Raw genomic sequence first — 22,065 nt, forward strand, 5'->3', positions numbered from 1 at the left:
TTTCTTTTCTTGAAATCGGTCCATACCCGGTCTTCAGACCCTGCTGGCAGACCACAGTCTTTTCTTCAAGTCCTTTCGCTAGATTGCAAAAGCATTAGTGTGCATCTCGTGCCAGTTTCTGTAGTGTAGTGGTTATCACGTTCGCTTCATACGCGAAAGGTCCCCGGTTCGAAACCGGGCAGAAACAAAGCATTGCAGCTTTTGTTTCTGAAATCGGCCATACGTGCTCTTCAAATCATCGTTCTAGACCCCAGTCCTTTCACTTGCTTGCAAAAGCAGCAGTGTGTATTTCATGCCAGTTTCTGTAGTGTAGTGGTTATCACGTTCGCCTAACACGCGAAAGGTCCCCGGTTCGAAACCGGGCAGAAGCAAAGCGTTGCAGCTTTTTTTTTCGGAAATCGGGCCATACGTGCTCTTCAAACTCTTGTGCTAGACCCCAGTCCTTTCGCTTGCTTGCAAAAGCAGCAGTGTGAATCTCGTGCCAGTTTCTGTAGTGTAGTGGTTATCACGTTCGCCTAACACGCGAAAGGTTCCCGGTTCGAAACCGGGCAGAAACATGTACTTGCGTTTTCTTTTCTTGAAATCGGTCCATACCCGGTCTTCAGACCCTGCTGGCAGACCACAGTCTTGTCTTCAAGTCCTTTCACTAGTTTGCAAAAGCAGTAGTATGCATCTCGTGCCAGTTTCTGTAGTGTAGTGGTTATTACGTTCGCCTCACACGCGAAAAGTCCCCGGTTCGAAACCGGGCAGAAACAAAGCATTGCAGCTTTTGTTTCTGAAATCGGCCATACGTGCTCTTCAAATCATCGATCTAGACCCCAGTCCTTTCACTTGCTTGCAAAAGCAGTAGTGTGCATGTTTTGCCAGTTTCTGTAGTGTAGTGGTTATCTCGTTCGCCTTACACGCGAAAGGTCCCTGGTTCGAAACCGGGCAGAAGCAAAGCGTAGCAGCTTTTTTTCCGGAAATCGGGCCATACGTGCTCTTCAAACTCTTGTGCTAGACCCCAGTCCTTTCGCTTGCTTGCAAAAGCAGCAGTGTGTATCTCGTGCCAGATTCTGTAGTGTAGTGGTTATCACGTTCGCCTAACACGCGAAAGGTCTCCGGGTCGAAACCGGGCAGAAACATGTACTTGCGTTTTCTTTTCTTGAAATCGGTCCATACCCGGTCTTCAGACCCTGCTGGCAGACCACAGTCTAGTCTTCAAGTCCTTTCGCTAGTTAGCAAAAGCAGTAGTGTGCTTCTCGTTCCAGTTTCTGTAGTGTAGTGGTTATCACGTTCGCCTCACACGCGAAAGGTCCCTGGTTCGAAACCGGGCAGAAACAAAGCATTGCAGCTTTTGTTTCTGAAATCGGCCATACGTGCTCTTCAAATCATCGTTCTAGACCCCAGTCCTTTCACTTGCTTGCAAAAGCAGTAGTGTGCATGTCGTCCCAGTTTCTGTAGTGTAGTGGTTATCACGTTCGCCTAACACGCGAAAGGTTCCCGGTTCGCAACCGGGCAGAAACATGTACTTGCGTTTTCTTTTCTTGAAATCGGTCCATACTCGGTCTTCAGACCCTGCTGGCAGACCACAGTCTTGTCTTCAAGTCCTTTCGCTAGTTTGAAAAAGCAGTAGTATGCATCTCGTGCCAGTTTCTGTAGTGTAGTGGTTATCCCGTTCGCCTCACACGCGAAAGGTCCCTGGTTCGAAACCGGGCAGAAACAAAGCATTGCAGCTTTTGTTTCTGAAATCGGCCATACGTGCTCTTCAAATCATCGTTCTAGACCCCAGTCCTTTCACTTGCTTGCAAAAGCAGTAGTGTGCATGTCGTGCCAGTTTCTGTAGTGTAGTGGTTATCTCGTTCGCCTTACACGCGAAAGGTCCCTGGTTCGAAACCGGGCAGAAGCAAAGCGTCGCAGCTTTTTTTTGGAAATCGGGCCATACGTGCTCTTCAAACTCTTGTGCTAGACCCCAATCCTTTTGCTTGCTTGCAAAAGCAGCAGCGTGTATTTCGTGCCAGTTTCTGTAGTGTAGTGGTTATCACGTTCGCCTAACACGCAAAAGGTCCCCGGTTCGAAACCGGGCAGAAACAAAGCATTGCAGCTTTTGTTTCTGAAATCGGCCATACGTGCTCTTCAAATCATCGATCTAGACCCCAGTCCTTTCACTTGCTTGCAAAAGCAGTAGTGTGCATGTCTTGCCAGTTTCTGTAGTGTAGTGGTTATCTCGTTCGCCTTACACGCGAAAAGTCCCTGGTTCGAAACCGGGCAGAAGCAAAGCGTAGCAGTTTTTTTTTTCGGAAATCGGGCCTTACGTGCTCTTCAAACCCTTGTGCTAGACCCCAGTCCTTTCGCTTGCTTGCAAAAGCAGCAGTGTGTATCTCGTGCCAGTTTCTGTAGTGTAGTGGTTATCACGTTCGCCTAACACGCGAAAGGTCCCCGGTTCGAAACCGGGCATAAACATGTACTTGCGTTTTCTTTTCTTGAAATCGGTCCATACCCGGTCTTCAGACCCTGCTGGCAGAACACAGTCTTGTCTTCAAGTCCTTTCGCTAGTTTGCAAAAGCAGTAGTGTGCTTCTCGTGCCAGTTTCTGTAGTGTAGTGGTTATCACGTTCGCCTCACATGCGAAAGGTCCCTGGTTCGAAACCGGGCAGAAACAAAGCATTGCAGGTTTTGTTTCTGAAATCGGCCATACGTGCTCTTCAAATCATCGTTCTAGACCCCAGTCCTTTCATTTGCTTGCAAAAGCAGTAGTGTGCATGTCATGCCAGTTTCTGTAGTGTAGTGGTTATCACGTTCTCCTTACACGCGAAAGGTCCCTGGTTCGAAACCGGGCAGAAGCAAAGAGTAGCAGCTTTTTTTTCGGAAATCGGGCCATACGTGCTCTTCAGACCCTTGTACTAGACCCCAGTCCTTTCACTTGCTTGCAAAAGCAGTAGTGTGCATGGCGTGCCAGTTTCTGTAGTGTAGTGGTTATCACGTTCGCCTTACTCGCGAAAGGTCCCTGGTTCGAAACCGGGCAGAAGCAAAGCGTAGCAGCTTTTTTTTCGGAAATCGGGCCATACGTGCTCTTCAGACCCTTGTACTAGACCCCAGTCCTTTCGCTTGCTTGCAAAAGCAGCAGTGTGTATCTCGTGCCAGTTTCTGTAGTGTAGTGGTTATCACGTTCGCCTAACACACGAAAGGTCCCCGGTTCGAAACCGGGCAGAAACATGTACTTGCAGTTTCTTTTCTTGAAATCGGTCCATACCCGGTCTTCAGACCCTGCAGGCGGACCACAGTCTTTTCTTCAAGTCCTTTCGCTTGCTTGCAAAAGCAGTAGTGTGCATCTCGTGCCAGTTTCTGTAGTGTAGTGGTTATCACGTTCGCTTCACACGCGAAAGGTCCCCGGTTCGAAACCGGGCAGAAACAAAGCATTGCAGCTTTTGTTTCTGAAATCGGCCATACGTGCTCTTCAAATCATCGTTCTAGACCCCAGTCCTTTCACTTGCATGCAAAAGCAGTAGTGTGCATGTCGTGCCAGTTTCTGTAGTGTAGTGGTTATCACGTTCGCCTCACACGCGAAAGGTCCCCGGTTCTAAACCGGGCAGAAACAAAGCATTGCAGCTTTTGTTTCTGAAATCGGCCATACGTGCTCTTCAAATCATCGTTCTAGACCCCAGTCCTTTCACTTGCTTGCAAAAGCAGTAGTGTGCATGTCGTGCCAGTTTCTCTAGTGTAGTGGTAATCACGTTCGCCTTACACGCGAAAGGTCCCTGGTTCGAAACCGGGCAGAAGCAAAGCGTAACAGCTTTTTTTTCTGAAATCGGGCCATACGTGCTCTTCAGACTCTTGTGCTAGACCCCAGTCCTTTCGCTTGCTTGCAAAAGCAGCAGTGTGTATCTCGTGCCAGTTTCTGTAGTGTAGTGGTTATCACGTTCGCCTAACACGCGAAAGGTCCCCGGTTCGAAACCGGGCAGAAACATGTACTTGCGGTTTCTTTTCTTGAAATCGGTCCATACCCGGTCTTCAGACCCTGCTGGCAGACCACAGTCTTTTCTTCAAGTCCTTTCGCTTGCTTGCAAAAGCAGTAGTGTGCATCTCGTGCCAGTTTCTGTAGTGTAGTGGTTATCACATTTGCCTCACACGCGAAAGGTCCCCGGTTCGAAACCGGGCAGAAACAAAGCATTGCAGCTTTTGTTTCTGAAATCGGCCATACGTGCTCTTCAAATAATCGTTCTAGACCCCAGTCCTTTCACTTGCTTGCAAGAGCAGTAGTGTACATGTCGTTCCAGTTTCTGTAGTGTAGTGGTTATCACGTTCGCCTTACACGCGAAAGGTCCCTGGTTCGAAACCGGGCAGAAGCAAAGCGTAGCAGCTTTTTTTTTCGGAAATCGGGCCATACGTGCTCTTCAGACGCTTGTGCTAGACCCCAGTCCTTTCGCTTGCTTGCAAAAGCAGCAGTGTGTATCTCGTGCCAGTTTCTGTAGTGTAGTGGTTATCACGTTCGCCTAACACGCGAAAGGTCCCCGGTTCGAAACCGGGCAGAAACATGTACTAGCGGTTTCTTTATTTGAAATCGGTCCATACCCGGTCTTCAGACCCTGCTAGCAGACCACAGTCTTTTCTTCAAGTCCTTTCGCTTGCTTGCAAAAGCAGTAGTGTGCATGTCGTGCCAGTTTCTGTAGTGTAGTGGTTATCACGTTCGCCTCACACGCGAAAGGTCCCCGGTTTGAAACCAGGCAGAAACAAAGCATTGCAGCTTTTGTTTCTGAAATCGGCCATACGTGCTCTTCAAATCATCGTTCTAGACCCCAGTCCTTTCACTTGCTTGCAAAAGCAGTAGTGTGCATGTCGTTCTAGTTTCTGTAGTGTAGTGGTTGTCACGTTCGCCTTACACGCGAAAGGTCCCTGGTTCGAAACCGGGCAGAAGCAAAGCGTAGCAGCTTTTTTTCGGAAATCGGGCCATACGTGCTCTTCAGACTCTTGTGCTAGACCCCAGTCCTTTCGCTTGTTTGCAAAAGCAGTAGTGTGCATCTCGTGCCAGTTTCTGTAGTGTAGTGGTTATCACGTTCGCCTCACACGCGAAAGGTCCCCGGTTCGAAATCGGGCAGAAACAAAGCATTGCAGCTTTTGTTTCTGAAATCGGCCATACGTGCTCTTCAAATCATCGTTCTAGACCCCAGTCCTTTCACTTGCTTGCAAAAGCAGTAGTGTGCATGGCGTGCCAGTTTCTGTAGTGTAGTGGTTATCACGTTCGCCTAACACGCGAAAGGTCCCCGGTTCGAAACCGGGCAGAAACAAAGCATTGCAGCTTTTGTTTCTGAAATCGGCCATACGTGCTCTTCAAATCATCGTTCTAGACCCCAGTCCTTTCATTTGCTTGCAAAAGCAGTAGTGTGCATGTCGTGCCAGTTTCTGTAGTGTAGTGGTTATCACGTTCTCCTTACACGCGAAAGGTCCCTGGTTCGAAACCGGGCAGAAGCAAAGAGTAGCAGCTTTTTTTTCGGAAATCGGGCCATACGTGCTCTTCAGACCCTTGTACTAGACCCCAGTCCTTTCACTTGCTTGCAAAAGCAGTAGTGTGCATGGCGTGCCAGTTTCTGTAGTGTAGTGGTTATCACGTTCGCCTTACTCGCGAAAGGTCCCTGGTTCGAAACCGGGCAGAAGCAAAGCGTAGCAGCTTTTTTTTCGGAAATCGGGCCATACGTGCTCTTCAGACCCTTGTACTAGACCCCAGTCCTTTCGCTTGCTTGCAAAAGCAGCAGTGTGTATCTCGTGCCAGTTTCTGTAGTGTAGTGGTTATCACGTTCGCCTAACACACGAAAGGTCCCCGGTTCGAAACCGGGCAGAAACGAAGCATTGCAGCTTTTGTTTCTGAAATCGGCCATACGTGCTCTTCAAATCATCGTTCTAGACCCCAGTCCTTTCACTTGCTTGCAAAAGCAGTAGTGTGCATGTCGTGCCAGTTTCTCTAGTGTAGTGGTAATCACGTTCGCCTTACACGCGAAAGGTCCCTGGTTAGAAACCGGGCAGAAGCAAAGCGTAACAGCTTTTTTTTCGGAAATCGGGCCATACGTGCTCTTCAGACTCTTGTGCTAGACCCCAGTCCTTTCGCTTGCTTGCAAAAGCAGCAGTGTGTATCTCGTGCCAGTTTCTGTAGTGTAGTGGTTATCACGTTCGCCTAACACGCGAAAGGTCCCCGGTTCGAAACCGGGCAGAAACATGTACTTGCGGTTTCTTTTCTTGAAATCGGTCCATACCCGGTCTTCAGACCCTGCTGGCAGACCACAGTCTTTTCTTCAAGTCCTTTCGCTTGCTTGCAAAAGCAGTAGTGTGCATCTCGTGCCAGTTTCTGTAGTGTAGTGGTTATCACATTCGCCTCACACGCGAAAGGTCCCCGGTTCGAAACCGGGCAGAAACAAAGCATTGCAGCTTTTGTTTCTGAAATCGGCCATACGTGCTCTTCAAATAATCGTTCTAGACCCCAGTCCTTTCACTTGCTTGCAAGAGCAGTAGTGTACATGTCGTTCCAGTTTCTGTAGTGTAGTGGTTATCACGTTCGCCTTACACGCGAAAGGTCCCTGGTTCGAAACCGGGCAGAAGCAAAGCGTAGCAGCTTTTTTTTCGGAAATCGGGCCATACGTGCTCTTCAGACGCTTGTGCTAGACCCCAGTCCTTTCGCTTGCTTGCAAAAGCAGCAGTGTGTATCTCGTGCCAGTTTCTGTAGTGTAGTGGTTATCACGTTCGCCTAACACGCGAAAGGTCCCCGGTTCGAAACCGGGCAGAAACATGTACTAGCGGTTTCTTTATTTGAAATCGGTCCATACCCGGTCTTCAGACCCTGCTGGCAGACCACAGTCTTTTCTTCAAGTCCTTTCCCTTGCTTGCAAAAGCAGTAGTGTGCATCTCGTGCCAGTTTCTGTAGTGTAGTGGTTATCACGTTCGCCTCACACGCGAAAGGTCCCCGGTTCGAAACCGGGCAGAAAAAAACATTGCAGCTTTTGTTTCTGAAATCGGCCATACGTGCTCTTCAAATCATCGTTCTAGACCCCAGTCCTTTCACTTGCTTGCAAAAGCAGTAGTGTGCATGTTGTGCCAGTTTCTGTAGTGAAGTGGTTATCACGTTCGCCTTACACGCGAAAGGTCCCAGGTTCGAAACCGGGCAGAAGCAAAGCGTAGCAGCTTTTTTTTCGGAAATCGGGCCATACGTGCTCTTCAGACTCTTGTGCTAGACTCCAGTCCTTTCGCCTGCTTGCAAAAGCAGCAGTGTGTATCTCGTGCCAGTTTCTGTAGTGTAGTGGTTATCACGTTCGCCTAACACGCGAAAGGTCCCCGGTTCGAAACCGGGCAGAAACATGTACTTGCGGTTTCTTTTCTTGAAATCGGTCCATACCCGGTCTTCAGACCCTGCTGGCAGACCACAGTCTTTTCTTCAAGTCCTTTCGCTTGCTTGCAAAAGCAGTAGTGTGCATCTCGTGCCAGTTTCTGTAGTGTAGTGGTTATCACGTTCGCCTCACACGCGAAAGGTCCCCGGTTCGAAACCGGGCAGAAACAAAGCGTTGCAGCTTTTGTTTCTGAAATCGGCCATACGTGCTCTTCAAATTATCGTTCTAGACCCCAGTCCTTTCACTTGCTTGCAAAAGCAGTAGTGTGCATGTCGTTCTAGTTTCTGTAGTGTAGTGGTTGTCACGTTCGCCTTACACGCGAAAGGTCCCTGGTTCGAAACCGGGCAGAAGCAAAGCGTAGCAGCTTTTTTTCGGAAATCGGGCCATACGTGCTCTTCAGACTCTTGTGCTAGACCCCAGTCCTTTCGCTTGTTTGCAAAAGCAGTAGTGTGCATCTCGTGCCAGTTTCTGTAGTGTAGTGGTTATCACGATCGCCTCACACGCGAAAGGTCCCCGATTCGAAACCGGGCAGAAACAAAGCATTGCAGCTTTTGTTTCTAAAATCGGCCATACGTGCTCTTCAAATCATCGTTCTAGACCCCAGTCCTTTCACTTGCTTGCAAAAGCAGTAGTGTGCATGTCGTGCAAGTTTCTGTAGTGTACTGGTTATCACGTTTGCCTTACACGCGAAAGGTCCCTGGTTCGAAACCGGGCAGAAGCAAAGCGTAGCAGCTTTTTTTTTGGAAATCGGGCCATACGTGCTCTTCAGACTCTTGTGCTAGTCCCCAGTCCTTTCGCTTGCTTGCAAAAGCAGCAGTGTGTATCTCGTGCCAGTTTCTGTAGTGTAGTGGTTATCACGTTCGCCTAATACGTGAAAGGTCCCCGGTTCGAAACCGGGCAGTAACATGTACTTGCGGTTTCTTTTCTTGAAATCAGTCTATACCCGATCTTCAGACCCTGCTGGCAGACCACAGTCTTTTCTTAAAGTCCTTTCGCTTGCTTGCAAAAGCAGTAGTGTGCATCTCGTGCCAGTTTCTGTAGTGTAGTGGTTATCACGTTCGCCTCACACGCGAAAGGTCCCCGGTTCGAAACCAGGCAGAAACAAAGCATTGCAGCTTTTGTTTCTGAAATCGGCCATACGTGCTCTTCAAATCATCGTTCTAGACCCCAGTCCTTTCACTTGCTTGCAAAAGCAGTAGTGTGCATGTCGTGCCAGTTTCTGTAGTGTAGTGGTTATCACGTTCGCCTTACACGCGAAAGGTCCCTGGTTCGAAACCGGGCAGAAGCAAAGCGTAGCAACTTTTTTTTCGGAAATCGGGCCATACGTGCTCTTCAGACTCTTGTGCTAGACCCCAGTCCTTTCACTTGCTTGCAAAAGCAGTAGTGTGCATGTCGTTCTAGTTTCTGTAGTGTAGTGGTTGTCACGTTCGCCTTACACGCGAAAGGTCCCTGGTTCGAAACCGGGCAGAAGCAAAGCGTAGCAGCTTTTTTTCGGAAATCGGGCCATACGTGCTCTTCAGACTCTTGTGCTAGACCCCAGTCCTTTCGCTTGTTTGCAAAAGCAGTAGTGTGCATCTCGTGCCAGTTTCTGTAGTGTAGTGGTTATCACGTTCGCCTCACACGCGAAAGGTCCCCGATTCGAAACCGGGCAGAAACAAAGCATTGCAGCTTTTGTTTCTGAAATCGGCCATACGTGCTCTTCAAATCATCGTTCTAGACCCCAGTCCTTTCACTTGCTTGCAAAAGCAGTAGTGTGCATGTCGTGCCAGTTTCTGTAGTGTAGTGGTTATCACGTTCGCCTTACACACGAAAGGTCCCTGGTTCGAAACCGGGCAGAAGCAAAGCGTAGCAGCTTTTTTTTCGGAAATCGGGCCATACGTGCTCTTCAGACTCTTGTGCTAGACCCCAGTCCTTTCGCTTGCTTGCAAAAGCAGCAGTGTGTATCTCGTGCCAGTTTCTGTAGTGTAGTGATTATCACGTTCGCCTAACACGAGAAAGGTCCCCGGTTCGAATCCGGGCAGAAACATGTACTTGCGGTTTCTTTTCTTGAAATCGGTCCATACCCGGTCTTCAGACCCTGCTGGCAAACCACAGTCTTTTCTTCAAGTCCTTTCGCTTGCTTGCAAAAGCAGTAGTGTACATCTCGTGCCAGTTTCTGTAGTGTAGTGGTTATCATGTTCGCCTCACACGCGAAAGGTCCCCGGTTCGAAACCGGGCAGAAACAAAGCATTGCAGCTTTTGTTTCTGAAATCGGCCATACGTGCTCTTCAAATCATCGTTCTAGACCCCAGTCCTTTCACTTGCTTGCAAAAGCAGTAGTGTGCATGTCGTGCCAGTTTCTGTAGTGTAGTGGTTATCACGCTCGCCTTACACGCGAAAGGTCCCTGGTTCGAAACCGGGCAGAAGCAAAGCGTAGCAGCTTTTTTTCGGAAATCGGGCCATACGTGCTCTTCAGACTCTTGTGCTAGACCCCAGTCCTTTCGCTTGCTTGCAAAAGCAGCAGTGTGTATCTCGTGCTAGTTTCTGTAGTGTAGTGGTTATCACGTTCGCCTAACACGCGAAAGGTCCCCGGTTCGAAACCGGGCAGAAACATGTACTTGCGGTTTCTTTTCTTGAAATCGGTCCATACCCGGTCTTCAGACCCTGCTGGCAAACCACAGTCATTTGTTCAAGTCCTTTCGCTTGCTTGCAAAAGCAGTAGTGTGCATCTCGTGCCAGTTTCTGTAGTGTAGTGGTTATCACGTTCGCCTCACACGCGAAAGGTCCCCGGTTTGAAACCGGGCAGAAACAAAGCATTGCAGCTTTTGTTTCTGAAATCGGCCATACGTGCTCTTCAAATCATCGTTCTAGACCCCAGTCCTTTCACTTGCTTGCAAAAGCAGTAGTGTGCATGTCGTGCCAGTTTCTATAGTGTAGTGGTTATCACGTTCGCCTTACACGCGAAAGGTCCCTGGTTCGAAACCGGGCAGAAACAAAGCGTTGCAGCTTTTGTTTCTGAAATCGGCCATACGTGCTCTTCAAATCATCGTTCTAGACCCCAGTCCTTTCACTTGCTTGCAAAAGCAGTAGTGTGCATCTCGTGCCAGTTTCTGTAGTGTAGTGGTTATCACGTTCGCCTCACACGCGAAAGGTCCCCGGTTCGAAACCGGGCAGAAACAAAGCATTGCAGCTTTTGTTTCTGAAATCGGCCATACATGCTCTTCAAATCATCGTTCTAGACCCCAGTCCTTTCGCTTGCTTGCAAAAGCAGCAGTGTGTATCTCGTGCTAGTTTCTGTAGTGTAGTGGTTATCACGTTCGCCTAACACGCGAAAGGTCCCCGGTTCGTAAACCGGGCAGAAACATGTACTTGCGGTTTCTTTTCTTGAAATCGGTCCATACCCGGTCTTCAGACCCTGCTGGCAAACCACATTCATTTCTTCAAGTCCTTTCGCTTGCTTGCAAAAGCAGTAGTGTGCATCTCGTGCCAGTTTCTGTAGTGTAGTGGTTATCACGTTCGCCTCACACGCGAAAGGTCCCTGGTTTGAAACCGGGCAGAAACAAAGCATTGCAGCTTTTGTTTCTGAAATCGGCCATACGTGCTCTTCAAATCATCGTTCTAGACCCCAGTCCTTTCACTTGCTTGCAAAAGCAGTAGTGTGCATGTCGTGCCAGTTTCTATAGTGTAGTGGTTATCAAGTTCGCCTTACACGCGAAAGGTCCCTGGTTCGAAACCCGGCAGAAGCAAAGCGTAGCAGCTTTTTTTTTCGTAAATCGGGCCATACGTGCTTTTCAGACTCTTGTGCTAGACCCCAGTCCTTTCGCTTGCTTGCAAAAACAGTAGTGTGCATCTCGTGCCAGTTTCTGTAGTGTAGTGGTTATCACGTTCGCCTCACACGCGAAAGGTCCCCGGTTCGAAACCGGGCAGAAACAAAGCATTGCAGCTTTTGTTTCTGAAATCGGCCATACGTGCTCTTCAAATCATCGTTCTAGACCCCAGTCCTTTCACTTGCTTGCAAAAGCAGTAGTGTGCATCTCGTGCCAGTTTCTGTAGTGTAGTGGTTATCACGTTCGCCTTACACGCGAAAGGTCCCTTGTTTGAAACCGGGCAGAAGCAAAGCGTAGCAGCTTTTTTTTCGAAAATCGGGCCATACGTGCTCTTCAGACTCTTGTGCTAGACCCCAGTCCTTTCGCTTGCTTGCAAAAGCAGCAGTGTGTATCTCGTGCCAGTTTCTGTAGTGTAGTGGTTATCATGTTCGCCTAACACGCGAAAAGTCCCCGGTTCGAAACCGGGCAGAAACATGTACTTGCGGTTTCTTTTCTTGAAATCGGTCCATACCCAGTCTTCAGACCCTGCTGGCAGACCACAGTCTTTTCTTCAAGTCCTTTCGCTTGCTTGCAAAAGCAGTAGTGTGCATCTCGTGCCAGTTTCTGTAGTGTAGTGGTTATCACGTACGCCTCACACGCGAAAGGTCCCTGGTTCGAAACCGGGCAGAAACAAAGCATTGCAGCTTTTGTTTCTGAAATCGGCCATACGTGCTCTTCAAATCATCGTTCTAGACCTCAGTCCTTTCACTTGCTTGCAAAATCAGTAGCGTGCATGTCGTGCCAGTTTCTGTAGTGTAGTGGTAATCACGTTCGCCTTACACGCGAAAGGTCCCTGGTTCGAAACCGGGCAGAAGCAAAGCGTAGCAGCTTTTTTTTCGGAAATCGGGCCATACGTGCTCTTCAGACTCTTGTGCTAGACCCCAGTCCTTTCGCTTGCTTGCAAAAGCAGCAGTGTGTATCTCGTGCCAGTTTCTGTAGTGTAGTGGTTATCACGTTCGCCTAACACGCGAAAGGTCCCCGGTTCGAATCCGGGCAGAAACATGTACTTGCGAATTCTTTTCTTTAAATCGGTCCATACCCGGTCTTCAGACCCTGCTGGCAGACCACAGTCTTTTCTTCAAGTCCTTTCCCTTGCTTGCAAAAGCAGCAGTGTGTATCTCGTGCCAGTTTCTGTAGTGTAGTGGTTATCACGTTCGCCTAACACGCGAAAGGTCCCCGGTTCGAAACTGGGCAGAAACATGTACTTGCGGTTTCTTTTCTTGAAATCGGTCCATACCCGGTCTTCAGACCCTGCTGGCAAACCACAGTCTTTTCTTCAAGTCCTTTCGCTTGCTTGCAAAAGCAGTAGTGTACATCTCGTGCCAATTTCTGTAGTGTAGTGGTAATCACGTTCGCCTTACACGCGAAAGGTCCCTGGTTCGAAACCGGGCAGAAACAAAGCGTAGCAGATTTTTTTTCGGAAATCGGGCCATACGTGCTCTTCAGACTCTTGTGCTAGACCCCAGTCCTTTCGCTTGCTTGCAAAAGCAGCAGTGTGTATCTCGTGCCAGTTTCTGTAGTGTAGTGGTTATCACGTTCGCCTAACACGCGAAAGGTCCCTGGTTCGAATCCGGGCAGAAACATGTACTTGCGATTTCTTTTCTTTAAATCGGTCCATACCCGGTCTTCAGACCCTGCTGGCAGACCACAGTCTTTTCTTCAAGTCCTTTCGCTTGCTTGCAAAAGCAGCAGTGTGTATCTCGTGCCAGTTTCTGTAGTGTAGTGGTTATCACGTTCGCCTAACACGCGAAAGGTCCCCGGTTCGAAACCGGGCAGAAACATGTACTTGCGGTTTCTTTTCTTGAAATCGGTCCATACCCGGTCTTCAGACCCTGCTGGCAAACCACAGTCTTTTCTTCAAGTCCTTTCGCTTGCTTGCAAAAGCAGTAGTGTACATCTCATGCCAGATTCTGTAGTGTAGTGGTTATCACGTTCGCCTCACACGCGAAAGGTCCCCGGTTCGAATCCGGGCAGAAACAAAGCATTGCAGCTTTTGTATCTGAAATCGGCCATACGTGATCTTCAAATCATCGTTCTAGACCCCAGTCCTTTCACTTGCTTGCAAAAGCAGTAGTGTGCATGTCTTGCCAGTTTCTGTAGTGTAGTGGTTATCACGTTCGCCTTACACGCGAAAGGTCCCTGCTTCGAAACCAGGCAGAAGCAAAGCGTAGCAGCTTTTTTTTCGGAAATCGGGCCATACGTGCTCTTCAGACTCTTGTGCTAGACCCCAGTCCTTTCGCTTGCTTGCAAAAGCAGCAGTGTGTATCTCGTGCCAGTTTCTGTAGTGTAGTGGTTATCACGTTCGCCTAACACGCGAAAGGTCCCCGGTTCGAAACCGGGCAGAAACATGTACTTGCGGTTTCTTTTCCTGAAATCGGTCCATACCCGGTCTTCAGACCCTGCTGGCAAACCACAGTCTTTTCTTCAAGTCCTTTCGCTTGCTTGCAAAAGCAGTAGTGTGCATCTCGTGCCAGTTTCTTTAGTGTAGTGGTTATCACGGTCGCCTCACACGCGAAAGGTCCCCGGTTCGAAACCGGGCAGAAACAAAGCATTGCAGCTTTTGTTTCTGAAATCGGCCATACGTGCTCTTCAAATCATCGTTCTAGACCCCAGTCCTTTCCCTTGCTTGCAAAAGCAGTAGTGTGCATGTCGTGCCAGTTTCTGTAGTGTAGTGGTTATCACGTTCGCCTTACATGCGAAAGGTCCCTGGTTCGAAACCGGGCAGAAGCAAAGCGTAGCAGCTTTTTTTTCGGAAATCGGACCATACGTGCTCTTCAGACTCTTGTGCTAGACCCCAGTCCTTTCGCTTGCTTGCAAAAGCAGCAGTGTGTATCTCATGCCAGTTTCTGTAGTGTAGTGGTTATCACGTTCGCCTCACACGCGAAAGGTCCCCGGTTCGAAACCGGGCAGAAACAAAGCATTGCAGCTTTTGTTTCTGAAATCGGCCATACGTGCTCTTCAAATCATCGTTCTAGACCCCAGTCCTTTCACTTGCTTGCAAAAGCAGTAGTGTGCATCTCGTGCCAGTTTCTGTAGTGTAGTGGTTATCACGTTCGCCTTACACGCGAAAGGTCCCTGGTTCGAAACCGGGCAGAAGCAAAGCGTAGCAGCTTTTTTTTCGGAAATCGGGCCATACGTGCTCTTCAGACTCTTGTGCTAGACCCCAGTCCTTTCGCTTGCTTGCAAAAGCAGCAGTGTGTATCTCGTGCCAGTTTCTGTAGTGTAGTGGTTATCACGTTCGCCTAACACGCGAAAGGTCGCCGGTTCGAAACCGGGCAGAAACATGTACTTGCGGTTTCTTTTCTTGAAATCGGTCCATACCCGGTCTTCAGACCCTGCTGGCAGACCACAGTCTTTTCTTCAAGTCCTTTCGCTTGCTTGCAAAAGCAGTAGTGTGCATCTCGTGCCAGTTTCTGTAGTGTAGTGGTTATCACGTTCGCCTCACACGCGAAAGGTCCCCGGTTCGAAACCGGGCAGAAACAAAGCATTGCAGCTTTTGTTTCTGAAATCGGCCATACGTGCTCTTCAAATCATCGTTCTAGACCCCAGTCCTTTCACTTGCTTGCAAAAGCAGTAGTGTGCATGTCGTGCCAGTTTCTGTAGTGTAGTGGTTATCACGTTTGCCTTACACGCGAAAGGTCCCTGGTTCGAAACCGGGCAGAAGCAAAGCGTAGCAGCTTTTTTTTTCGGAAATCGGGCCATACGTGCTCTTCAGACTCTTGTGCTAGACCCCAGTCCTTTCGCTTGCTTGCAAAAGCAGTAGTGTGCATCTCATGCCAGTTTCTGTAGTGTAGTGGTTATCACGTTCGCCTCACACGCGAAAGGTCCCCGGTTCGAAACCGGGCAGAAACAAAGCATTGCAGCTTTTGTTTCTGAAATCAGCCATACGTGCTCTTCAAATCATCGTTCTAGACCCCAGTCCTTTCACTTGCTTGCAAAACCAGTAGTGTGCATGTCGTGCCAGTTTCTGTAGTGTAGTGGTTATCACGTTCGCCTTACACGCGAAAGGTTCCTGGTTCGAAACCGGGCAGAAGCAAAGCGTAGCAGCTTTTTTTTCGGAAATCGGGCCATACGTGCTCTTCAGACTCTTGTGCTAGACCCCAGTCCTTTCGCTTGCTTGTAAAAGCAGCAGTGTGTATCTCGTGCTAGTTTCTGTAGTGTAGTGGTTATCACGTTCGCCTAACACGCGAAAGGTCCCCGGGCAGAAACATGTACTTGCGGTTTCTTTTCTTGAAATCGGTCCATACCCGGTCTTCAGACCCTGCTGGCAAACCACAGTCATTTCTTCAAGTCCTTTCGCTTGCTTGCAAAAGCAGTAGTGTGCATCTCGTGCCAGTTTCTGTAGTGTAGTGGTTATCACGTTCGCCTCACACGCGAAAGGTCCCCGGTTCGAAACCGGGCAGAAACAAAGCATTGCAGCTTTTGTTTCTGAAATCGGCCATACGTGCTCTTCAAATGATCGTTCTAGACCCCAGTCCTTTCACTTGCTTGCAAAAGCAGTAGTGTGCATGTCGTGCCAGTTTCTGTAGTGTAGTGGTTATCACGTTCGCCTTACACGCGAAAGGTACCTGGTTCGAAACCGGGCAGAAGCAAAGCGTAGCAGCTTTTTTTTTCGTAAATCGGGCCATACGTGCTTTTCAGACTCTTGTGCTAGACCCCAGTCCTTTCGCTTGCTTGCAAAAGCAGTAGTGTGCATCTCGTGCCAGTTTCTGTAGTGTAGTGGTTATCACGTTTGCCTCACACGCGAAAGGTCCCCGGTTCGACACCGGGCAGAAACAAAGCATTGCAGCTTTTGTTTCTGAAATCGGCCATACGTGCTCTTCAAATCATCATTCTAGACCCCAGTCCTTTCACTTGCTTGCAAAAGCAGTAGTGTGCATGTCGTGCCAGTTTCTGTAGTGTAGTGGTTATCACATTCGCCTTACACGCGAAAGGTCCCTGGTTTGAAACCGGGCAGAAGCAAAGCGTAGCAGCTTTTTTTTCGGAAATCGGGCCATACGTGCTCTTCAGACTCTTGTGCTAGACCCCAGTCCTTTCGCTTGCTTGCAAAAGCAGCAGTGTGTATCTCGTGCCAGTTTCTGTAGTGTAGTGGTTATCATGTTCGCCTAACACGCGAAAGGTCCCCGGTTCGAAACCGGGCAGAAACGTGTACTTGCGGTTTCTTTTCTTGAAATCGGTCCATACCCAGTCTTCAGACCCTGCTGGCAGACCACAGTCTTTTCTTCAAGTCCTTTCGCTTGCTTGCAAAAGCAGTAGTGTGCATCTCGTGCCAGTTTCTGTAGTGTAGTGGTTATCACGTTCGCCTCACACGCGAAAGGTCCTCGGTTCGAATCCGAGCAGAAACAAAGCATTGCAGCTTTTGTTCCTGAAATCGGCCATACGTGCTCTTTAAATCATCGTTCTAGACCCCAGTCCTTTCACTTGCTTGCAAAAGCAGTAGTGTGCATGTCGTGCCAGTTTCTGTAGTGTAGTGGTTATCACGTTCGCCTTACACGCGAAAGGTCCCTGGTTCGAAACCAGGCAGAAGCAAAGCGTAGCAGCTTTTTTTTCGGAAATCGGGCCATACGTGCTCTTCAGACTCTTGTGCTAGACCCCAGTCCTTTCGCTTGCTTGCAAAAGCAGCAGTGTGTATCTCGTGCCAGTTTCTGTAGTGTAGTGGTTATCACGTTCGCCTAACACGCGAAAGGTCCCCGGTTTGAAACCGGGCAGAAACATGTACTTGCGGTTTCTTTTCTTGAAATCGGTCCATACCCGGTCTTCAGACCCTGCTGGCAGACCACAGTCTTTTCTTCAAGTCCTTTCGCTTGCTTGCAAAAGCAGTAGTGTGCATCTCGTGCCAGTTTCTGTAGTGTAGTGGTTATCACGTTTGCCTCACACGCGAAAGGTCCCCGGTTCGAAACCGGGCAGAAATAAAGCATTGCAACTTTTGTTTCTGAAATCTGCCATACGTGCTCCTCAAATCATTGTTCTAGACCCCAGTCCTTTCACTTGCTTGCAAAAGCAGTAGTGTGCATGTCGTGCCAGTTTCTGTAGTGTAGTGGTTATCACGTTCGCCTTACACGCGAAAGGTCCCTGGTTCGAAACCGGGCAGGAGCAAAGCGTAGCAGCTTTTTTTTCGGAAATCGGGCCATACGTGCTCTTCAGACTCTTGTGCTAGACCCCAGTCCTTTCGCTTGCTTGCAAAAGCAGCAGTGTGTATCTCGTGCCAGTTTCTGTAGTGTAGTGGTTATCACGTTCGCCTAACACGCGAAAGGTCCCCGGTTCGAAACCGGGCAGAAACATGTACTTGCGGTTTCTTTTCTTGAAATCGGTCCATACCCGGTCTTCAGACCCTGCTGGCATACCGCAGTCTTTTCTTCAAGTCCTTTCGCTTGCTTGCAAAAGCAGTAGTATGCATCTCGTGCCAGTTTCTGTAGTGTAGTGGTTATCACGTTCGCCTCACACGCGAAAAGTCCCTGGTTCGAATCCGGGCAGAAACAAAGCATTGCAGCTTTTGTTCCTGAAATCGGCCATACGTGCTCTTCAAATCATCGTTCTAGACCCCAGTCCTTTCACTTGCTTGCAAAAGCAGCAGTGTGCATGTCGTGCCAGTTTCTGTAGTGTAGTGGTTATCACGTTCGCCTTACACGCGAAAGGTCCCTGGTTTGAAACCGGGAAGAAGCAAAGCGTAGCAGCTTTTTTTTCGGAAATCGGGCCATACGTGCTCTTCAGACTCTTGTGCTAGACCCCAGTCCTTTCGCTTGCTTGCAAAAGCAGCAGTGTGTATCTCGTGCCAGTTTCTGTAGTGTAGTGGTTATCACGTTCGCCTAACACGCGAAAGGTCCCCGGTTCGAAACCCGGCAGAAACATGTACTTGCGGTTTCTTTTCTTGAAATCGGTCCATACCCGGTCTTCAGACCCTGCTGGCAGACCACAGTCTTTTCTTCAAGTCCTTTCGCTTGCTTGCAAAAGCAGTAGTGTGCATCTCGTGCCAGTTTCTGTAGTGTAGTGGTTATCACGTACGCCTCACACGCGAAAGGTCCCCGGTTCGAAACCGGGCAGAAACAAAGCATTGCAGATTTTGTTTCTGAAATCGGCCATACGTGCTCTTCAAATCATCGTTCTAGACCCCAGTCCTTTCACTTGCTTGCAAAATCAGTAGTGTGCATGTCGTGCAAGTTTCTGTAGTGTAGGGGTAATCACGTTCGCCTTACACGCGAAAGGTCCCTGGTTCGAAACCGGGCAGAAGCAAAGCGTAGCAGCTTTTTTTTCGGAAATCGGGCCATACGTGCTCTTCAGACTCTTGTGCTAGACCCCAGTCCTTTCGCTTGCTTGCAAAAGCAGCAGTGTGTATCTCGTGCCAGTTTCTGTAGTGTAGTGGTTATCACGTTCGCCTAATACGTGAAAGGTCCCCGGTTCGAAACCGGGCACAAACATGTACTTGCGATTTCTTTTCTTTAAATCGGTCCATACCCGGTCTTCAGACCCTGCTGGCAAACCACAGTCTTTTCTTCAAGTCCTTTCGCTTGCTTGCAAAAGCAGTAGTATACATCTCGTGCCAGTTTCTGTAGTGTAGTGGTTATCACGTTCGCCTCACACGCGAAAGGTCCCCGGTTCGAAACCGGGCAGAAACAAAGCATTGCAGATTTTGTTTCTGAAATCGGCCATACGTGCTCTTCAAATCATCGTTCTAGACCCCAGTCCTTTCACTTGCTTGCAAGAGCAGTAGTGTGCATGTCGTTCCAGTTTCTGTAGTGTAGTGGTTATCACGTTCGCCTTACACGCGAAAGGTCCCTGGTTTGAAACCGGGCAGAAGCAAAGCGTAGCAGCTTTTTTTTTGGAAATCGGGCCATACGTGCTCTTCAGACTCTTGTGCTAGTCCCCAGTCCTTTCGCTTGCTTGCAAAAGCAGCAGTGTGTATCTCGTGCCAGTTTCTGTAGTGTAGTGGTTATCACGTTCGCCTAATACGTGAAAGGTCCCCGGTTCGAAACCGGGCAGAAACATGTACTTGCGGTTTCTTTTCTTGAAATCAGTCTATACCCGATCTTCAGACCCTGCTGGCAGACCACAGTCTTTTCTTCAAGTCCTTTCGCTTGCTTGCAAAAGCAGTAGCGTGCATCTCGTGCCAGTTTCTGTAGTGTAGTGGTTATCACGTTCGCCTCACACGCAAAAGGTCCCCGGTTCGAAACCAGGCAGAAACAAAGCATTGCAGCTTTTGTTTCTGAAATCGGCCATACGTGCTCTTCAAATCATCGTTCTAGACCCCAGTCCTTTCACTTGCTTGCAAAAGCAGTAGTGTGCATGTCGTGCCAGTTTCTGTAGTGTAGTGGTTATCACGTTCGCCTTACACGCGAAAGGTCCCTGGTTTGAAACCGGGCAGAAGCAAAGCGTAGCAGCTTTTTTTTCGGAAATCGGGCCATACGTGCTCTTCAGACTCTTGTGCTAGACCCCAGTCCTTTCGCTTGCTTGCAAAAGCAGCAGTGTGTATCTCGTGCCAGTTTCTGTAGTGTAGTGGTTATCGTGTTCGCCTAACACGCGAAAGGTCCCCGGTTCGAAACCGGGCAGAAACATGTACTTGCGGTTTCTTTTCTTGAAATCGGTCCATACCCAGTCTTCAGACCCTGCTGGCAGACCACAGTCTTTTCTTCAAGTCCTTTCGCTTGCTTGCAAAAGCAGTAGTGTGCATCTCGTGCCAGTTTCTGTAGTGTAGTGGTTATCACGTACGCCTCACACGCGAAAGGTCCCTGGTTCGAATCCGGGCAGAAACAAAGCATTGCAGATTTTGTTTCTGAAATCGGCCATACGTGCTCTTCAAATCATCATTCTAGACCCCAGTCCTTTCACTTGCTTGCAAAAGCAGTAGTGTGCATGTCGTGCCAGTTTCTGTAGTGTAGTGGTTATCACGTTCGCCTTACACGCGAAAGGTCCCTGGTTTGAAACCGGGCAGAAGCAAAGCGTAGCAGCTTTTTTTTCGGAAATCGGGCCATACGTGCTCTTCAGACTCTTGTGCTAGACCCCAGTCCTTTCGCTTGCTTGCAAAAGCAGCAGTGTGTATCTCGTGCCAGTTTCTGTAGTGTAGTGGTTATCACGTTCGCCTAACACGCGAAAGGTCCCCGGTTCGAAACCGGGCAGAAACATGTACTTGCGGTTTCTTTTCTTGAAATCGGTCCATACCCGGTCTTCAGACCCTGCTGGCAGACCACAGTCTTTTCTTCAAGTCCTTTCGCTTGCTTGCAAAAGCAGTAGTGTGCATCTCGTGCCAGTTTCTGTAGTGTAGTGGTTATCACGTTTGCCTCACACGCGAAAGGTCCCCGGTTCGAAACCGGGCAGAAATAAAGCATTGCAACTTTTGTTTCTGAAATCTGCCATACGTGCTCCTCAAATCATTGTTCTAGACCCCAGTCCTTTCACTTGCTTGCAAAAGCAGTAGTGTGCATGTCGTGCCAGTTTCTGTAGTGTAGTGGTTATCACGTTCGCCTTACATGCAAAAGGTCCCTGGTTCGAAACCGGGCAGGAGCAAAGCGTAGCAGCTTTTTTTTCGGAAATCGGGCCATACGTGCTCTTCAGACTCTTGTGCTAGACCCCAGTCCTTTCGCTTGCTTGCAAAAGCAGCAGTGTGTATCTCGTGCCAGTTTCTGTAGTGTAGTGGTTATCACGTTCGCCTAACACGCGAAAGGTCCCCGGTTCGAAACCGGGCAGAAACATGTACTTGCGGTTTCTTTTCTTGAAATCGGTCCATACCCGGTCTTCAGACCCTGCTGGCATACCGCAGTCTTTTCTTCAAGTCCTTTCGCTTGCTTGCAAAAGCAGTAGTATGCATCTCGTGCCAGTTTCTGTAGTGTAGTGGTTATCACGTTCGCCTCACACGCGAAAGGTCCCTGGTTCGAATCCGGGCAGAAACAAAGCATTGCAGCTTTTGTTCCTGAAATCGGCCATACGTGCTCTTCAAATCATCGTTCTAGACCCCAGTCCTTTCACTTGCTTGCAAAAGCAGTAGTGTGCATGTCGTGCCAGTTTCTGTAGTGTAGTGGTTATCACGTTCGCCTTACACGCGAAAGGTCCCTGGTTTGAAACCGGGCAGAAGCAAAGCGTAGCAGCTTTTTTTTCGGAAATCGGGCCATACGTGCTCTTCAGACCCTTGTACTAGACCCCAGTCCTTTCGCTTGCTTGCAAAAGCAGCAGTGTGTATCTCGTGCCAGTTTCTGTAGTGTAGTGGTTATCACGTTCGCCTAACACACGAAAGGTCCCCGGTTCGAAACCGGGCAGAAACATGTACTTGCAGTTTCTTTTCTTGAAATCGGTCCATACCCGGTCTTCAGACCCTGCAGGCGGACCACAGTCTTTTCTTCAAGTCCTTTCGCTTGCTTGCAAAAGCAGTAGTGTGCATCTCGTGCCAGTTTCTGTAGTGTAGTGGTTATCACGTTCACCTCACACGCGAAAGGTCCCCGGTTCGAAACCGGGCAGAAACAAAGCATTGCAGCTTTTGTTTCTGAAATCGGCCATACGTGCTCTTCAAATCATCGTTCTAGACCCCAGTCCTTTCACTTGCATGCAAAAGCAGTAGTGTGCATGTCGTGCCAGTTTCTGTAGTGTAGTGGTTATCACGTTCGCCTCACACGCGAAAGGTCCCCGGTTCGAAACCGGGCAGAAACAAAGCATTGCAGCTTTTGTTTCTGAAATCGGCCATACGTGCTCTTCAAATCATCGTTCTAGACCCCAGTCCTTTCACTTGCTTGCAAAAGCAGTAGTGTGCATGTCGTGCCAGTTTCTCTAGTGTAGTGGTAATCACGTTCGCCTTACACGCGAAAGGTCCCTGGTTCGAAACCGGGCAGAAGCAAAGCGTAACAGCTTTTTTTTCGGAAATCGGGCCATACGTGCTCTTCAGACTCTTGT

At 49.0% G+C, this 22,065-nt stretch overlaps 76 non-coding genes across 76 annotated transcripts; all 76 read left to right on the forward strand.

Annotated features, from left to right (window-relative positions):
• Nucleotides 1-114: 114 nt before the first annotated feature.
• TRNAM-CAU (transfer RNA methionine (anticodon CAU)) lies at nucleotides 115-187 on the forward strand. The gene has a single exon. It is a non-coding gene; the product is annotated as a tRNA-Met (tRNA).
• Nucleotides 188-298: 111 nt separating this feature from the next.
• On the forward strand, nucleotides 299-371 carry TRNAV-AAC (transfer RNA valine (anticodon AAC)). The gene has a single exon. It is a non-coding gene; the product is annotated as a tRNA-Val (tRNA).
• Nucleotides 372-484: 113 nt separating this feature from the next.
• Nucleotides 485-557, forward strand: TRNAV-AAC (transfer RNA valine (anticodon AAC)). Its single transcript has one exon. It is a non-coding gene; the product is annotated as a tRNA-Val (tRNA).
• Nucleotides 558-1,249: 692 nt separating this feature from the next.
• Nucleotides 1,250-1,322, forward strand: TRNAV-CAC (transfer RNA valine (anticodon CAC)). The gene has a single exon. It is a non-coding gene; the product is annotated as a tRNA-Val (tRNA).
• Nucleotides 1,323-1,999: 677 nt separating this feature from the next.
• On the forward strand, nucleotides 2,000-2,072 carry TRNAV-AAC (transfer RNA valine (anticodon AAC)). Its single transcript has one exon. It is a non-coding gene; the product is annotated as a tRNA-Val (tRNA).
• A 495-nt stretch (nucleotides 2,073-2,567) lies between these two features.
• TRNAV-CAC (transfer RNA valine (anticodon CAC)) lies at nucleotides 2,568-2,640 on the forward strand. Its single transcript has one exon. It is a non-coding gene; the product is annotated as a tRNA-Val (tRNA).
• A 296-nt stretch (nucleotides 2,641-2,936) lies between these two features.
• On the forward strand, nucleotides 2,937-3,009 carry TRNAV-UAC (transfer RNA valine (anticodon UAC)). The gene has a single exon. It is a non-coding gene; the product is annotated as a tRNA-Val (tRNA).
• Nucleotides 3,010-3,121: 112 nt separating this feature from the next.
• TRNAV-AAC (transfer RNA valine (anticodon AAC)) lies at nucleotides 3,122-3,194 on the forward strand. Its single transcript has one exon. It is a non-coding gene; the product is annotated as a tRNA-Val (tRNA).
• Nucleotides 3,195-3,319: 125 nt separating this feature from the next.
• Nucleotides 3,320-3,392, forward strand: TRNAV-CAC (transfer RNA valine (anticodon CAC)). The gene has a single exon. It is a non-coding gene; the product is annotated as a tRNA-Val (tRNA).
• A 111-nt stretch (nucleotides 3,393-3,503) lies between these two features.
• Nucleotides 3,504-3,576, forward strand: TRNAV-CAC (transfer RNA valine (anticodon CAC)). Its single transcript has one exon. It is a non-coding gene; the product is annotated as a tRNA-Val (tRNA).
• A 296-nt stretch (nucleotides 3,577-3,872) lies between these two features.
• TRNAV-AAC (transfer RNA valine (anticodon AAC)) lies at nucleotides 3,873-3,945 on the forward strand. The gene has a single exon. It is a non-coding gene; the product is annotated as a tRNA-Val (tRNA).
• Nucleotides 3,946-4,070: 125 nt separating this feature from the next.
• TRNAV-CAC (transfer RNA valine (anticodon CAC)) lies at nucleotides 4,071-4,143 on the forward strand. The gene has a single exon. It is a non-coding gene; the product is annotated as a tRNA-Val (tRNA).
• Nucleotides 4,144-4,254: 111 nt separating this feature from the next.
• TRNAV-UAC (transfer RNA valine (anticodon UAC)) lies at nucleotides 4,255-4,327 on the forward strand. Its single transcript has one exon. It is a non-coding gene; the product is annotated as a tRNA-Val (tRNA).
• A 113-nt stretch (nucleotides 4,328-4,440) lies between these two features.
• On the forward strand, nucleotides 4,441-4,513 carry TRNAV-AAC (transfer RNA valine (anticodon AAC)). Its single transcript has one exon. It is a non-coding gene; the product is annotated as a tRNA-Val (tRNA).
• Nucleotides 4,514-5,006: 493 nt separating this feature from the next.
• On the forward strand, nucleotides 5,007-5,079 carry TRNAV-CAC (transfer RNA valine (anticodon CAC)). Its single transcript has one exon. It is a non-coding gene; the product is annotated as a tRNA-Val (tRNA).
• Nucleotides 5,080-5,190: 111 nt separating this feature from the next.
• Nucleotides 5,191-5,263, forward strand: TRNAV-AAC (transfer RNA valine (anticodon AAC)). The gene has a single exon. It is a non-coding gene; the product is annotated as a tRNA-Val (tRNA).
• A 296-nt stretch (nucleotides 5,264-5,559) lies between these two features.
• On the forward strand, nucleotides 5,560-5,632 carry TRNAV-UAC (transfer RNA valine (anticodon UAC)). Its single transcript has one exon. It is a non-coding gene; the product is annotated as a tRNA-Val (tRNA).
• A 481-nt stretch (nucleotides 5,633-6,113) lies between these two features.
• TRNAV-AAC (transfer RNA valine (anticodon AAC)) lies at nucleotides 6,114-6,186 on the forward strand. The gene has a single exon. It is a non-coding gene; the product is annotated as a tRNA-Val (tRNA).
• Nucleotides 6,187-6,311: 125 nt separating this feature from the next.
• TRNAV-CAC (transfer RNA valine (anticodon CAC)) lies at nucleotides 6,312-6,384 on the forward strand. The gene has a single exon. It is a non-coding gene; the product is annotated as a tRNA-Val (tRNA).
• Nucleotides 6,385-6,495: 111 nt separating this feature from the next.
• TRNAV-UAC (transfer RNA valine (anticodon UAC)) lies at nucleotides 6,496-6,568 on the forward strand. Its single transcript has one exon. It is a non-coding gene; the product is annotated as a tRNA-Val (tRNA).
• Nucleotides 6,569-6,680: 112 nt separating this feature from the next.
• Nucleotides 6,681-6,753, forward strand: TRNAV-AAC (transfer RNA valine (anticodon AAC)). The gene has a single exon. It is a non-coding gene; the product is annotated as a tRNA-Val (tRNA).
• Nucleotides 6,754-7,246: 493 nt separating this feature from the next.
• Nucleotides 7,247-7,319, forward strand: TRNAV-AAC (transfer RNA valine (anticodon AAC)). The gene has a single exon. It is a non-coding gene; the product is annotated as a tRNA-Val (tRNA).
• Nucleotides 7,320-7,444: 125 nt separating this feature from the next.
• Nucleotides 7,445-7,517, forward strand: TRNAV-CAC (transfer RNA valine (anticodon CAC)). The gene has a single exon. It is a non-coding gene; the product is annotated as a tRNA-Val (tRNA).
• An 862-nt stretch (nucleotides 7,518-8,379) lies between these two features.
• On the forward strand, nucleotides 8,380-8,452 carry TRNAV-CAC (transfer RNA valine (anticodon CAC)). Its single transcript has one exon. It is a non-coding gene; the product is annotated as a tRNA-Val (tRNA).
• A 111-nt stretch (nucleotides 8,453-8,563) lies between these two features.
• On the forward strand, nucleotides 8,564-8,636 carry TRNAV-UAC (transfer RNA valine (anticodon UAC)). The gene has a single exon. It is a non-coding gene; the product is annotated as a tRNA-Val (tRNA).
• A 480-nt stretch (nucleotides 8,637-9,116) lies between these two features.
• Nucleotides 9,117-9,189, forward strand: TRNAV-UAC (transfer RNA valine (anticodon UAC)). The gene has a single exon. It is a non-coding gene; the product is annotated as a tRNA-Val (tRNA).
• Nucleotides 9,190-9,499: 310 nt separating this feature from the next.
• Nucleotides 9,500-9,572, forward strand: TRNAV-CAC (transfer RNA valine (anticodon CAC)). The gene has a single exon. It is a non-coding gene; the product is annotated as a tRNA-Val (tRNA).
• Nucleotides 9,573-9,683: 111 nt separating this feature from the next.
• Nucleotides 9,684-9,756, forward strand: TRNAV-UAC (transfer RNA valine (anticodon UAC)). Its single transcript has one exon. It is a non-coding gene; the product is annotated as a tRNA-Val (tRNA).
• A 111-nt stretch (nucleotides 9,757-9,867) lies between these two features.
• On the forward strand, nucleotides 9,868-9,940 carry TRNAV-AAC (transfer RNA valine (anticodon AAC)). Its single transcript has one exon. It is a non-coding gene; the product is annotated as a tRNA-Val (tRNA).
• A 125-nt stretch (nucleotides 9,941-10,065) lies between these two features.
• Nucleotides 10,066-10,138, forward strand: TRNAV-CAC (transfer RNA valine (anticodon CAC)). Its single transcript has one exon. It is a non-coding gene; the product is annotated as a tRNA-Val (tRNA).
• A 111-nt stretch (nucleotides 10,139-10,249) lies between these two features.
• TRNAV-UAC (transfer RNA valine (anticodon UAC)) lies at nucleotides 10,250-10,322 on the forward strand. Its single transcript has one exon. It is a non-coding gene; the product is annotated as a tRNA-Val (tRNA).
• Nucleotides 10,323-10,433: 111 nt separating this feature from the next.
• On the forward strand, nucleotides 10,434-10,506 carry TRNAV-CAC (transfer RNA valine (anticodon CAC)). The gene has a single exon. It is a non-coding gene; the product is annotated as a tRNA-Val (tRNA).
• A 310-nt stretch (nucleotides 10,507-10,816) lies between these two features.
• TRNAV-CAC (transfer RNA valine (anticodon CAC)) lies at nucleotides 10,817-10,889 on the forward strand. Its single transcript has one exon. It is a non-coding gene; the product is annotated as a tRNA-Val (tRNA).
• Nucleotides 10,890-11,186: 297 nt separating this feature from the next.
• Nucleotides 11,187-11,259, forward strand: TRNAV-CAC (transfer RNA valine (anticodon CAC)). The gene has a single exon. It is a non-coding gene; the product is annotated as a tRNA-Val (tRNA).
• A 678-nt stretch (nucleotides 11,260-11,937) lies between these two features.
• Nucleotides 11,938-12,010, forward strand: TRNAV-UAC (transfer RNA valine (anticodon UAC)). The gene has a single exon. It is a non-coding gene; the product is annotated as a tRNA-Val (tRNA).
• A 112-nt stretch (nucleotides 12,011-12,122) lies between these two features.
• Nucleotides 12,123-12,195, forward strand: TRNAV-AAC (transfer RNA valine (anticodon AAC)). The gene has a single exon. It is a non-coding gene; the product is annotated as a tRNA-Val (tRNA).
• Nucleotides 12,196-12,320: 125 nt separating this feature from the next.
• TRNAV-AAC (transfer RNA valine (anticodon AAC)) lies at nucleotides 12,321-12,393 on the forward strand. Its single transcript has one exon. It is a non-coding gene; the product is annotated as a tRNA-Val (tRNA).
• Nucleotides 12,394-12,518: 125 nt separating this feature from the next.
• On the forward strand, nucleotides 12,519-12,591 carry TRNAV-UAC (transfer RNA valine (anticodon UAC)). The gene has a single exon. It is a non-coding gene; the product is annotated as a tRNA-Val (tRNA).
• A 112-nt stretch (nucleotides 12,592-12,703) lies between these two features.
• On the forward strand, nucleotides 12,704-12,776 carry TRNAV-AAC (transfer RNA valine (anticodon AAC)). The gene has a single exon. It is a non-coding gene; the product is annotated as a tRNA-Val (tRNA).
• Nucleotides 12,777-12,901: 125 nt separating this feature from the next.
• On the forward strand, nucleotides 12,902-12,974 carry TRNAV-AAC (transfer RNA valine (anticodon AAC)). Its single transcript has one exon. It is a non-coding gene; the product is annotated as a tRNA-Val (tRNA).
• A 125-nt stretch (nucleotides 12,975-13,099) lies between these two features.
• Nucleotides 13,100-13,172, forward strand: TRNAV-CAC (transfer RNA valine (anticodon CAC)). Its single transcript has one exon. It is a non-coding gene; the product is annotated as a tRNA-Val (tRNA).
• A 296-nt stretch (nucleotides 13,173-13,468) lies between these two features.
• TRNAV-AAC (transfer RNA valine (anticodon AAC)) lies at nucleotides 13,469-13,541 on the forward strand. Its single transcript has one exon. It is a non-coding gene; the product is annotated as a tRNA-Val (tRNA).
• Nucleotides 13,542-13,850: 309 nt separating this feature from the next.
• On the forward strand, nucleotides 13,851-13,923 carry TRNAV-UAC (transfer RNA valine (anticodon UAC)). Its single transcript has one exon. It is a non-coding gene; the product is annotated as a tRNA-Val (tRNA).
• Nucleotides 13,924-14,035: 112 nt separating this feature from the next.
• Nucleotides 14,036-14,108, forward strand: TRNAV-CAC (transfer RNA valine (anticodon CAC)). The gene has a single exon. It is a non-coding gene; the product is annotated as a tRNA-Val (tRNA).
• A 111-nt stretch (nucleotides 14,109-14,219) lies between these two features.
• On the forward strand, nucleotides 14,220-14,292 carry TRNAV-UAC (transfer RNA valine (anticodon UAC)). Its single transcript has one exon. It is a non-coding gene; the product is annotated as a tRNA-Val (tRNA).
• Nucleotides 14,293-14,602: 310 nt separating this feature from the next.
• Nucleotides 14,603-14,675, forward strand: TRNAV-CAC (transfer RNA valine (anticodon CAC)). Its single transcript has one exon. It is a non-coding gene; the product is annotated as a tRNA-Val (tRNA).
• A 111-nt stretch (nucleotides 14,676-14,786) lies between these two features.
• Nucleotides 14,787-14,859, forward strand: TRNAV-UAC (transfer RNA valine (anticodon UAC)). The gene has a single exon. It is a non-coding gene; the product is annotated as a tRNA-Val (tRNA).
• A 113-nt stretch (nucleotides 14,860-14,972) lies between these two features.
• TRNAV-CAC (transfer RNA valine (anticodon CAC)) lies at nucleotides 14,973-15,045 on the forward strand. The gene has a single exon. It is a non-coding gene; the product is annotated as a tRNA-Val (tRNA).
• A 111-nt stretch (nucleotides 15,046-15,156) lies between these two features.
• Nucleotides 15,157-15,229, forward strand: TRNAV-UAC (transfer RNA valine (anticodon UAC)). The gene has a single exon. It is a non-coding gene; the product is annotated as a tRNA-Val (tRNA).
• A 299-nt stretch (nucleotides 15,230-15,528) lies between these two features.
• Nucleotides 15,529-15,601, forward strand: TRNAV-CAC (transfer RNA valine (anticodon CAC)). Its single transcript has one exon. It is a non-coding gene; the product is annotated as a tRNA-Val (tRNA).
• A 111-nt stretch (nucleotides 15,602-15,712) lies between these two features.
• Nucleotides 15,713-15,785, forward strand: TRNAV-UAC (transfer RNA valine (anticodon UAC)). Its single transcript has one exon. It is a non-coding gene; the product is annotated as a tRNA-Val (tRNA).
• Nucleotides 15,786-15,898: 113 nt separating this feature from the next.
• TRNAV-CAC (transfer RNA valine (anticodon CAC)) lies at nucleotides 15,899-15,971 on the forward strand. The gene has a single exon. It is a non-coding gene; the product is annotated as a tRNA-Val (tRNA).
• A 111-nt stretch (nucleotides 15,972-16,082) lies between these two features.
• TRNAV-UAC (transfer RNA valine (anticodon UAC)) lies at nucleotides 16,083-16,155 on the forward strand. Its single transcript has one exon. It is a non-coding gene; the product is annotated as a tRNA-Val (tRNA).
• Nucleotides 16,156-16,267: 112 nt separating this feature from the next.
• On the forward strand, nucleotides 16,268-16,340 carry TRNAV-AAC (transfer RNA valine (anticodon AAC)). The gene has a single exon. It is a non-coding gene; the product is annotated as a tRNA-Val (tRNA).
• Nucleotides 16,341-16,465: 125 nt separating this feature from the next.
• Nucleotides 16,466-16,538, forward strand: TRNAV-CAC (transfer RNA valine (anticodon CAC)). Its single transcript has one exon. It is a non-coding gene; the product is annotated as a tRNA-Val (tRNA).
• A 111-nt stretch (nucleotides 16,539-16,649) lies between these two features.
• Nucleotides 16,650-16,722, forward strand: TRNAV-UAC (transfer RNA valine (anticodon UAC)). The gene has a single exon. It is a non-coding gene; the product is annotated as a tRNA-Val (tRNA).
• Nucleotides 16,723-16,834: 112 nt separating this feature from the next.
• On the forward strand, nucleotides 16,835-16,907 carry TRNAV-AAC (transfer RNA valine (anticodon AAC)). The gene has a single exon. It is a non-coding gene; the product is annotated as a tRNA-Val (tRNA).
• A 309-nt stretch (nucleotides 16,908-17,216) lies between these two features.
• TRNAV-UAC (transfer RNA valine (anticodon UAC)) lies at nucleotides 17,217-17,289 on the forward strand. The gene has a single exon. It is a non-coding gene; the product is annotated as a tRNA-Val (tRNA).
• A 112-nt stretch (nucleotides 17,290-17,401) lies between these two features.
• TRNAV-AAC (transfer RNA valine (anticodon AAC)) lies at nucleotides 17,402-17,474 on the forward strand. Its single transcript has one exon. It is a non-coding gene; the product is annotated as a tRNA-Val (tRNA).
• Nucleotides 17,475-17,599: 125 nt separating this feature from the next.
• TRNAV-CAC (transfer RNA valine (anticodon CAC)) lies at nucleotides 17,600-17,672 on the forward strand. Its single transcript has one exon. It is a non-coding gene; the product is annotated as a tRNA-Val (tRNA).
• Nucleotides 17,673-18,166: 494 nt separating this feature from the next.
• Nucleotides 18,167-18,239, forward strand: TRNAV-CAC (transfer RNA valine (anticodon CAC)). Its single transcript has one exon. It is a non-coding gene; the product is annotated as a tRNA-Val (tRNA).
• Nucleotides 18,240-18,350: 111 nt separating this feature from the next.
• Nucleotides 18,351-18,423, forward strand: TRNAV-UAC (transfer RNA valine (anticodon UAC)). Its single transcript has one exon. It is a non-coding gene; the product is annotated as a tRNA-Val (tRNA).
• A 310-nt stretch (nucleotides 18,424-18,733) lies between these two features.
• On the forward strand, nucleotides 18,734-18,806 carry TRNAV-CAC (transfer RNA valine (anticodon CAC)). The gene has a single exon. It is a non-coding gene; the product is annotated as a tRNA-Val (tRNA).
• A 111-nt stretch (nucleotides 18,807-18,917) lies between these two features.
• Nucleotides 18,918-18,990, forward strand: TRNAV-UAC (transfer RNA valine (anticodon UAC)). The gene has a single exon. It is a non-coding gene; the product is annotated as a tRNA-Val (tRNA).
• A 494-nt stretch (nucleotides 18,991-19,484) lies between these two features.
• Nucleotides 19,485-19,557, forward strand: TRNAV-UAC (transfer RNA valine (anticodon UAC)). The gene has a single exon. It is a non-coding gene; the product is annotated as a tRNA-Val (tRNA).
• Nucleotides 19,558-19,669: 112 nt separating this feature from the next.
• On the forward strand, nucleotides 19,670-19,742 carry TRNAV-AAC (transfer RNA valine (anticodon AAC)). Its single transcript has one exon. It is a non-coding gene; the product is annotated as a tRNA-Val (tRNA).
• A 125-nt stretch (nucleotides 19,743-19,867) lies between these two features.
• TRNAV-CAC (transfer RNA valine (anticodon CAC)) lies at nucleotides 19,868-19,940 on the forward strand. The gene has a single exon. It is a non-coding gene; the product is annotated as a tRNA-Val (tRNA).
• Nucleotides 19,941-20,051: 111 nt separating this feature from the next.
• On the forward strand, nucleotides 20,052-20,124 carry TRNAV-UAC (transfer RNA valine (anticodon UAC)). Its single transcript has one exon. It is a non-coding gene; the product is annotated as a tRNA-Val (tRNA).
• A 112-nt stretch (nucleotides 20,125-20,236) lies between these two features.
• Nucleotides 20,237-20,309, forward strand: TRNAV-AAC (transfer RNA valine (anticodon AAC)). Its single transcript has one exon. It is a non-coding gene; the product is annotated as a tRNA-Val (tRNA).
• Nucleotides 20,310-20,618: 309 nt separating this feature from the next.
• On the forward strand, nucleotides 20,619-20,691 carry TRNAV-UAC (transfer RNA valine (anticodon UAC)). Its single transcript has one exon. It is a non-coding gene; the product is annotated as a tRNA-Val (tRNA).
• A 112-nt stretch (nucleotides 20,692-20,803) lies between these two features.
• On the forward strand, nucleotides 20,804-20,876 carry TRNAV-AAC (transfer RNA valine (anticodon AAC)). The gene has a single exon. It is a non-coding gene; the product is annotated as a tRNA-Val (tRNA).
• Nucleotides 20,877-21,001: 125 nt separating this feature from the next.
• On the forward strand, nucleotides 21,002-21,074 carry TRNAV-CAC (transfer RNA valine (anticodon CAC)). The gene has a single exon. It is a non-coding gene; the product is annotated as a tRNA-Val (tRNA).
• Nucleotides 21,075-21,185: 111 nt separating this feature from the next.
• Nucleotides 21,186-21,258, forward strand: TRNAV-UAC (transfer RNA valine (anticodon UAC)). Its single transcript has one exon. It is a non-coding gene; the product is annotated as a tRNA-Val (tRNA).
• A 112-nt stretch (nucleotides 21,259-21,370) lies between these two features.
• On the forward strand, nucleotides 21,371-21,443 carry TRNAV-AAC (transfer RNA valine (anticodon AAC)). The gene has a single exon. It is a non-coding gene; the product is annotated as a tRNA-Val (tRNA).
• A 125-nt stretch (nucleotides 21,444-21,568) lies between these two features.
• TRNAV-CAC (transfer RNA valine (anticodon CAC)) lies at nucleotides 21,569-21,641 on the forward strand. Its single transcript has one exon. It is a non-coding gene; the product is annotated as a tRNA-Val (tRNA).
• A 111-nt stretch (nucleotides 21,642-21,752) lies between these two features.
• Nucleotides 21,753-21,825, forward strand: TRNAV-CAC (transfer RNA valine (anticodon CAC)). The gene has a single exon. It is a non-coding gene; the product is annotated as a tRNA-Val (tRNA).
• Nucleotides 21,826-22,065: the final 240 nt, after the last annotated feature.

Source organism: Leptodactylus fuscus, unplaced genomic scaffold, assembly GCF_031893055.1.
Source record: "Leptodactylus fuscus isolate aLepFus1 unplaced genomic scaffold, aLepFus1.hap2 HAP2_SCAFFOLD_242, whole genome shotgun sequence".
Classification (NCBI taxonomy): domain Eukaryota; kingdom Metazoa; phylum Chordata; class Amphibia; order Anura; family Leptodactylidae; genus Leptodactylus; species Leptodactylus fuscus.